The sequence below is a fragment of the Bombus vancouverensis genome, chromosome 16 (genome assembly GCF_051014615.1).
Source record: "Bombus vancouverensis nearcticus chromosome 16, iyBomVanc1_principal, whole genome shotgun sequence".
Taxonomy (NCBI): domain Eukaryota; kingdom Metazoa; phylum Arthropoda; class Insecta; order Hymenoptera; family Apidae; genus Bombus; species Bombus vancouverensis.
Genome location: NC_134926.1, coordinates 1,002,501 through 1,010,077, shown reverse-complemented (window position 1 = coordinate 1,010,077; position 7,577 = coordinate 1,002,501). Strand labels below are relative to the sequence as shown.

The 7,577-nt window shown below is 51.3% G+C and overlaps 1 pseudogene; it reads right to left on the bottom strand.

Annotated features, from left to right (window-relative positions):
- Nucleotides 1–6,834: 6,834 nt before the first annotated feature.
- Nucleotides 6,835–7,577, bottom strand: part of LOC143303820 (large subunit ribosomal RNA) — a 2,943-nt pseudogene continuing 2,200 nt past the window's right edge.

The following is a 7,577-nucleotide window of genomic DNA, read 5'->3' as shown; positions in this document are numbered from 1 at the left end:
TCGTTTGTAGCGTCTTGTTGACGGCACTCAGTATCGCCGTTTCTTTCTTCTCCGCGCCGGTGCTCTGGTCCAACTTCCCGGTGAGGTAGCTGTTGTGGAGTAAGAGTTCTTCCACTATCCCTCGCATGTCCCGGAAATACCGCATGATGGCTGCGGTTTGCTCCTTGTTAACCTTCTTGTTTGGGTCCAGACAGAAGGCTAATACGCCCTTCTCTATTTCGCCTGCCTGTGCTCTTAAATCGGGCACAGTGCGGGGTTCGTCTGCTGCTACAGGCGATTGCTGCTGCTTCGCCTCTTCCCCTTTTTCTTTCTCCTCTGTTCTCTTCTTTCTCTCCTGAACCGGGCTTTTCCCCTCCACCTTTTGCGTTTTCAGTGGTTGGAGAACCACTCTTGCTTTTGTAGCGGTTGGGGATTGACCCTTCGTAGCCATTCTGATATTTGTAAGTCCCCGCGGCGTATTGTTTTGCGCGCAGAGACACTAGGTCCGACGGCGTAACGGCGGCACTGGTCACGCACTTGTATTTGTATTTGCCCTGCGCTATTCTTTCTCGCGCGCGGGCACTAAGTCCGACGGCGTATTCCTTTTATCTTACTCGCTCGAGCCTGAGTCCCAGCGGCGTATTGTTTTACGCGCCGAGACACTAAGTCCCAGCGGCGTATTGTTTTACGCGCCGAGACACTAAGTCCCAGCGGCGTATTGTTTTACGCGCCGAGACACTAAGTCCCAGCGGCGTATTGTTTTACGCGCCGAGACACTAAGTCCCAGCGGCGTATTGTTTTACGCGCACAGATACTAAGTCCGACGGCGTAACGGCGGCACTGGTCGAGCACTTGTGCTTGCACTGCACCACTATTATTATCTATACGCGCGGGCACTAAGTCCGACGGCGTATTGCTTTTTTGCTTTTTTTTACTCGCTCGAGACAGAGTCCCAGCGGCGTATTGTTTTACGCGCAGAGACACTAAGTCCCAGCGGCGTATTGTTTTACGCGCACAGACACTAAGTTCCAGCGGCGTATTGTTTTACGCGCACAGACACTAAGTCCGACGGCGTAACGGCGGCACTGGTCAAGCACTTTTGCTTGCACTGTACTATTATTATCTATACGCGCGGGCACTAAGTCCGACGGCGTATTGCTTTTTTTTTCTCGCTCGAGACAGAGTCCCAGCGGCGTATTGTTTTACGCGCACAGACACTAAGTCCGAAGGCGTAATGGCGGCACTAGTCAAGCACTTGCACTAGCACTTCTCTGTGTTTCAAACTGGATACTTTTGCTGTGTCCTGATGTGTCACTTTACGAACGTGGCACTTAGACCGCAGCGTGTTGCTTTGCGGACGCGGATACACTAAGTACCGCTGCGAGCGGCTTCACGAACACCTGCACTGAGTCCCTCGGCGTATCGCTTTACGAACGCGGACGCTAGTCCCGCGGCGTATTGCTTTACGAACGTTGGCGCGCAGTTACCAAGTAGCCCGTGCGGCGGCGCTGCAGTCGCGCGTCTCAAGATGTCTTCCACTCTGCCCTAACCTCAGCCACGTTTTTCTCTGTCCACTCACGCTTCTATAAAAGCGATCTCCACTGTACTTTATTATTACTTTAATTCCCAAGCACTTTCACTCCACTTTCGCGTTATTTTCTCGCCCGATTTCTTTGCTTTTCCGCAAGAACTCGAACATTAAGTACGGAGCGACGTGAACGCGTGTTCTCAGTATGCCGCCATCTTGTGGACTAGTAGATAGGGACATATAGTTTGGTTCTTGGTGTCGGGTACTTTCCTGAGATTTAATATCATATACAGCGCCCGGGCAACCCTAGAAGCCATCGGAGTTGGGATACGCCCAACCAGCGCACTCGGTACACAGTACCGGTTACCTCAAATAATCGCCTGCAGGAGGCTCTCTCGTCTCAGCTCGAACGGGGCCCTTTCCAAGCCCTTCCGTCTTCCGGGACGGTATCCGGAGCAGGTGGGACGCTGCTCACCCGCCGAAGGCCATTCGGAGGACTTTGTCCCCCTTAACTCGGCCCTCTTGCCAGCATTTGGCCACAACCACTGCCACCACGAGTCCATACCCATAATTGGTCGAGCCGAGGGTTCGCTACGCCCTCTGGGCTAACACTCGACCGCCCGTGGTACCGTTCATTGTCAACGGTGGGACCGCGCGGATGTACCGCCACGTCTCTGCTGCACGGTTTACCTGCACACCGTGCAGTCAGACCCAGATGAGACTCACGTAAGCGGGAGTTGAGGAAGTGTACCTCGGCGGCTCTCCCGACGGTCTCACCCTTGGCTTCAGGATCGTGGGTGCGCTACTACCCAAGGCTCCGTGGGGAAGACTTTGTCTTACACCACAGCAACCTTCCTTGCGGTGTACATGGAGGACTCACGTAAGCGGGACGCTTGTCCCGACGGTCCTCCCTGGCTGCGGGACCGTGGGTTTGCCAGCCCCCATAGACTCGCAAAAGCGAATCCTCCCTGCGGGAAGTAGATAGGGACAGAGGGAATCTCGTTAATCCATTCATGCGCGTCACTAATTAGATGACGAGGCATTTGGCTAAAACCTGCGATCCTCGATACGAGGACCGTACTTCCGAGGTTTATCCCCCTCGTAGGGACATTAAAATATAACATATTTGCTATGTAACCCAAAGGTTACAGCAAATTTATTCACTATCATGCATGGACGTAACAACAAGTTAAATAAATAAATAAATAAATAAAGAAATAAATAATAATTTAAAAAACTGGGTCTGACTTATGTATCTAAAAATATGTTACACAGCTCTATGGAGCTTCTCAATACGTTCAGTACTAATGTTTTGATAATTTGGCCACCAATACCCATACGCTTGAGGTTACTTTCCGTGGAAGGCGTTATGGCACCACGACTGCCCAAGACCACCGGTATTACTTCTCCCTTGCCGACATTAAATCTTGCCTTTAGGTGTTCGAGGCATGGCCGATATTTGTTGACCTTTTCCTTCTCCGCGCGCGAGAGGTAATCCTTATTCTCATAGCGGACGGTAACGTCGACCACGAGAACCCTTTCCTCGTTTTTAACTACGAGGTCCGGCTTGAAAAGAGCACCTCCCACCCGGAGCGTAGGTTCAACAAAAACTTCATTATTTTTTCGTAGACTTTCGGCAAGGGTCATTTTCGCTTCATCATGCCGCTTTATCCTCAGGCCCTTAGTGTACTGGCACAGCCCGAGTATATGTCCAAGGGTCTCGGGCTGGGCTCGACATTTTCTACAATTGATGTCCAAATTTTTGTCGACTCGTGCCAGCACTGTTCTTGTGCCAACAGTGTTGGTCCTGAGTTTAAGGGCATCTATAAATCTTGATGGCTTGAGCAGTTCGCAATCCTTAAGCCACACATTGCCAGCTTTGCTTCTCGAGAAGTCAGGTACGCCCTGCCCCTGACTTCTTAGTTCTGCCCATTGCTTCACATGCCCCGCTTTTAATCTTTTTCGGGCTCTTTCGATATCTTCCACAGAGGCTGGCCAATTGATCCTCAGTGAGTTTGCCATCTTTTTCAATTTCTCATTGTACTTTTAATCAACCAGGCTGGAGACCGCCGGGTCGATCGAGTCCTTTATTTTAATTGCACTTTTTAGGGTGCCAAGTTTGACGATGTGTTCGAACCTCGGCAACCCTAATCCGCCCCAGGATTTGGGGGCATAGAAAAAACCAGTGGCAGTTGAAGGCGTTAGATGGAATATAGCCTTTATTTCCTGCCTGACTTCGCTGTCCAGCAATCTTAAAACGCTGTCACTCGGCGGGCTTACGAGCAGGTTATAAATATATCGGGGAAAGATATGTTTTGTGATCAATTCGAGCTTCTGGCATGGCTTGAGTGAGAGCTTTCTAACTCTCCTCACCACACTCAGAAGCTCGGGAACGATTATGCCACAGTGTATGCCTTTCCAGGGCCCCATTTTGGCGCCTAAGTACCTGAAGGCTTCGTCAGGATCGACTGTTGGGATGGTGTTGTTCCCATGTTTAATTTTTGGTTCTTTGATGAACCAAGTACGCCTTTCTGCGACTACTTGAAATGCCTGGCATTTATCCCTTGAGATGGTCATACCGAGGCCGTTCAGATACTCGTCAAGCACACCCACTTGGCGTTGCGCTTCCCCGATATCGGCGCCGAGCAACACTACGTCGTCAGCAAAAGCCAGGACAGGAATCTTTCTTGTCTCATTCACGTTTATTCCGCTGGTTTGTTGCTCGATCAAATCCAGCAGTGGCTCCAAGCACAGGTTGAATAGCAGCGGTGACAAAGGGTCGCCCTGCTTAACTCCCCTGAGGATCTTAATCTCGACCCCGGTGCTGTTTTTAGATTTTATTGTGGTCTTGCCCTCGTTATACATGTTCCTGATCAAGTCAGTAATGGGGATCGGCACGCCCTTCCTCCTTAGGCAGGGGACGATTGCCGAGTGGGGCACTGTGTCGAAGGCTTTGGAGATATCCACAATAGTGAATAGCCCGCCTTTCTTTTTCTTGCTATAATCCAAGGCAGCGCTCAACAGGTCGATGTTTATTTTACAACCGCTTTCAGCGGTGAATCCTTTCTGCCTTGGATTCAACACAATGCCCCTCCTTATCCTCCCGTCAATTATGGAGGAGAAAATACGGCCGAGAATGGGGCCTATAGTTATAGGCCTCCAATTCTCGACCAGGCTGCTCGACTTATTTGGTTTTGGTATTAACGTTGTTCTATTTTCCTTCCATATAGGAGGAAAATAGGAGCAATAAAGTAAGATATTGTACAATACAGCTAAGATGGTGGGCAGGCCAGGGATCAGAAGGTGTTCCTTCTGGAAGCCATCCGGTCCTGCTGCAGCCTTCATTCTTATTCTGCTCAATTTCTCCGCCACATCCTCAACAGCAATTGGCGGGAAGACCTCGCATAAGGAAAGCTCAGAGGCTCTACTTCCTGGGACGGGGGCTTCAACAGGTCCTGTCTGGCCCCATAAATCCTCATAAAGCCTCCTCACTTCCTCGGCATCAGGCAGATCCCTAGCCGGTTGGAGGAAGGCCCGATCATCATTTATTACGGCATCGGCCAACCTCCTTGGATTTTCTGTAAACAACTCCTGGCAACGAGCGTATGAGTATCTTTTTCTAGCATTTCTATTACCCTTTTTCTTTCCTTGGTGACCAATCCTCTTGTTCTTAACTGAACTTGCCCTCTTTTTACTATTAATTTCTTTTATGGCTCCATAGAGCGTGAATTCTAAAAATTCATTTATAGCACTCTCAAGTGCTTCCCTATTTCCCTTGAGAGAGACCCAGATTGTCATCAGTCGAGTGTGGACCCACCTTAAAACAGGTGGCACCTCGACTTGTGTCATTATTGCGGACTCTAGCTGGAGTCTCCACTGTTCATATTCTAGACCGCTGACTCCAGGTTCTTCGAAACACGCATTGCCTGGATCAACGGGATCGCACCCTCCCTCTGTCACCTGAGTGGGCTCTTGAGAACTTGCTTCCTCACCAATCAGCCTCAGCTTTTTACGCTGGTATCTGATTTGTTCGATCGTCTTGCTGGTGAGGATCTCACTGATCATTTTGTTGGGGAATTTGTGATTTTTATATATCTCCCAAAGTTCCCTCAACTGAGCCAACTCCTCCGCCGTCCATTTTTTCTCAGGGGGGTCCGTTCCCCTCCTTTTGACGTTTCTTACGGCAGGGTGCGCATGCCGCTCGTGGGTAGACAGCCCTCTAAGCGTCCCAAAGCTCATGGGGCAGGTTTCGCATCTATATGAGCCACTGGGTCCTTGACTTGTTCCTCTACAATGAGGCAGGTGGCATCTGGCCCCATGAAGCTTCGGAAAGCCTTTCCCACAGTCTTTGCATCTCCATTGGATGCGGGCTGTCACATGATGTTGCTCCAGGTGCCGCCCTAAGTCTGACAATGACAAAAAGAAAAGGTCGATTTCCCTTTTCTGGCAGACAGGGCAGGCAACCTGGTCACCCACGCTCGGTACCATGATGTCAATCGTATCCGGGGATGAAGCCAAATCGTCAACAGAGGTCCCCTCCAGAGCGGAAGAATCCGCCGCGACACCGGGACCGAGAGATGCCGCGTCCGAGGCGCTTTCTGTGTCTTTATTTACCATGATATTTTATTCTGTTTAATTACGCTTTTGTTATTTTTCTCAATCTTGCCCAATCGTTAACCTTATTACTGCCAAGTCGTGCCATAGCTAATCAAGGAACGAGTTCCTTTCAGGGAGATAACTCCATAGTTCACGGTGAAATTCACCGTTAGATCGGCAAGCCGATTTTTGGTTTCGTCTCTCGCTCCTTCATCGCCGCACTCCATTTGGCCATACACGGTGTCCGGGGGGATGCTCCCCGCGCTGACACAAATGAGTATGTTACCGGCGGTACCACGAGGAGGTAGGAGTGCGACTTGAGCAAACGGGGCCGAAGCCCCGCCTGCCCCCAAGCAACTATGACTCTTCCATCGTTGGAGACAAGCCGTTTTCCAACGTCCCGCCACCCAACGAGCAAGATCGCTTCGCTCAACCAGCAACCCCCGCGCGGCTCTTCCAGCACACACATAGGCAAGCCATGCCACCTTCCAGCTCATCCGCCTAAGTCCCAGCGGCGTATCGTTTTTGGGCGAACGCGGCTAAGGGCCAGCGGCATATTACTTTCTGGCGCGCACAGCCAAGTCCCAGCGGCGTATTGCTTTTCGAGCACGCGCGGCAAAGTGCCAGCGGCGTAGTGCTTTCTTTTATAACGTCACTAGTCAGATGACGAGGCTGCTGTTCACCTTTTCCGTTTCGTGTAGCACGAATTCGGCTTAAAAAAAAATATGGCGATGCGCCGCCAAGACCGGCCGCACCTCGCTATATAGCAAGCGCGACCAAGTCCAAGCGACACACCGCCCTTGTAACGTCACTAATCTAATGACGAGGCCTGTGGAAACCTTAAGAGAGTCATAGTTACTCCCGCCGTTTACCCGCGCTTTTTTTGAATTTCTTCACGTTGACATTCAGAGCACTGGGCAGAAATCACATTGCGTCAACACCCTTGGGGGCCATCGCAATGCTTTGTTTTAATTAGACAGTCGGATTCCCCTAGTCCGTGCCAGTTCTGAGCTGAGCGTTGAATGGCGGCCGAAGAGAACGACCGCGACGGTATAACCGCCACGGAAGCCTCGCAGCAAGGAACATCCGCGGGAGGCCAAGGCACGAGACCGAGCTCGGATCCGGGGTGCGCGACGATATCCACTCCCGAGAGAGATAGATACGCCGCGTCCCGTTCAGCTCGCCCAGGCCCGGCACGTCAGCCAAACCCGCTTCCCGACCAAGCCCGACACGCCCCGCTCCTCAGAGCCAATCCTTATTCCGAAGTTACGGATCCAATTTGCCGACTTCCCTTACCTACATTAATCTATCGACTAGAGGCTCTTTACCTTGGAGACCTGCTGCGGATATGGGTACGAACCGGCGCGACACCTCCACGTGGCCCTCTCCTGGATTTTCAAGGTCCGAGGGGAAGATCCGGACACCGCCGCAACTGCGGTGCTCTTCGCGTTCCAAACCCTATCTCCCTGCTAGA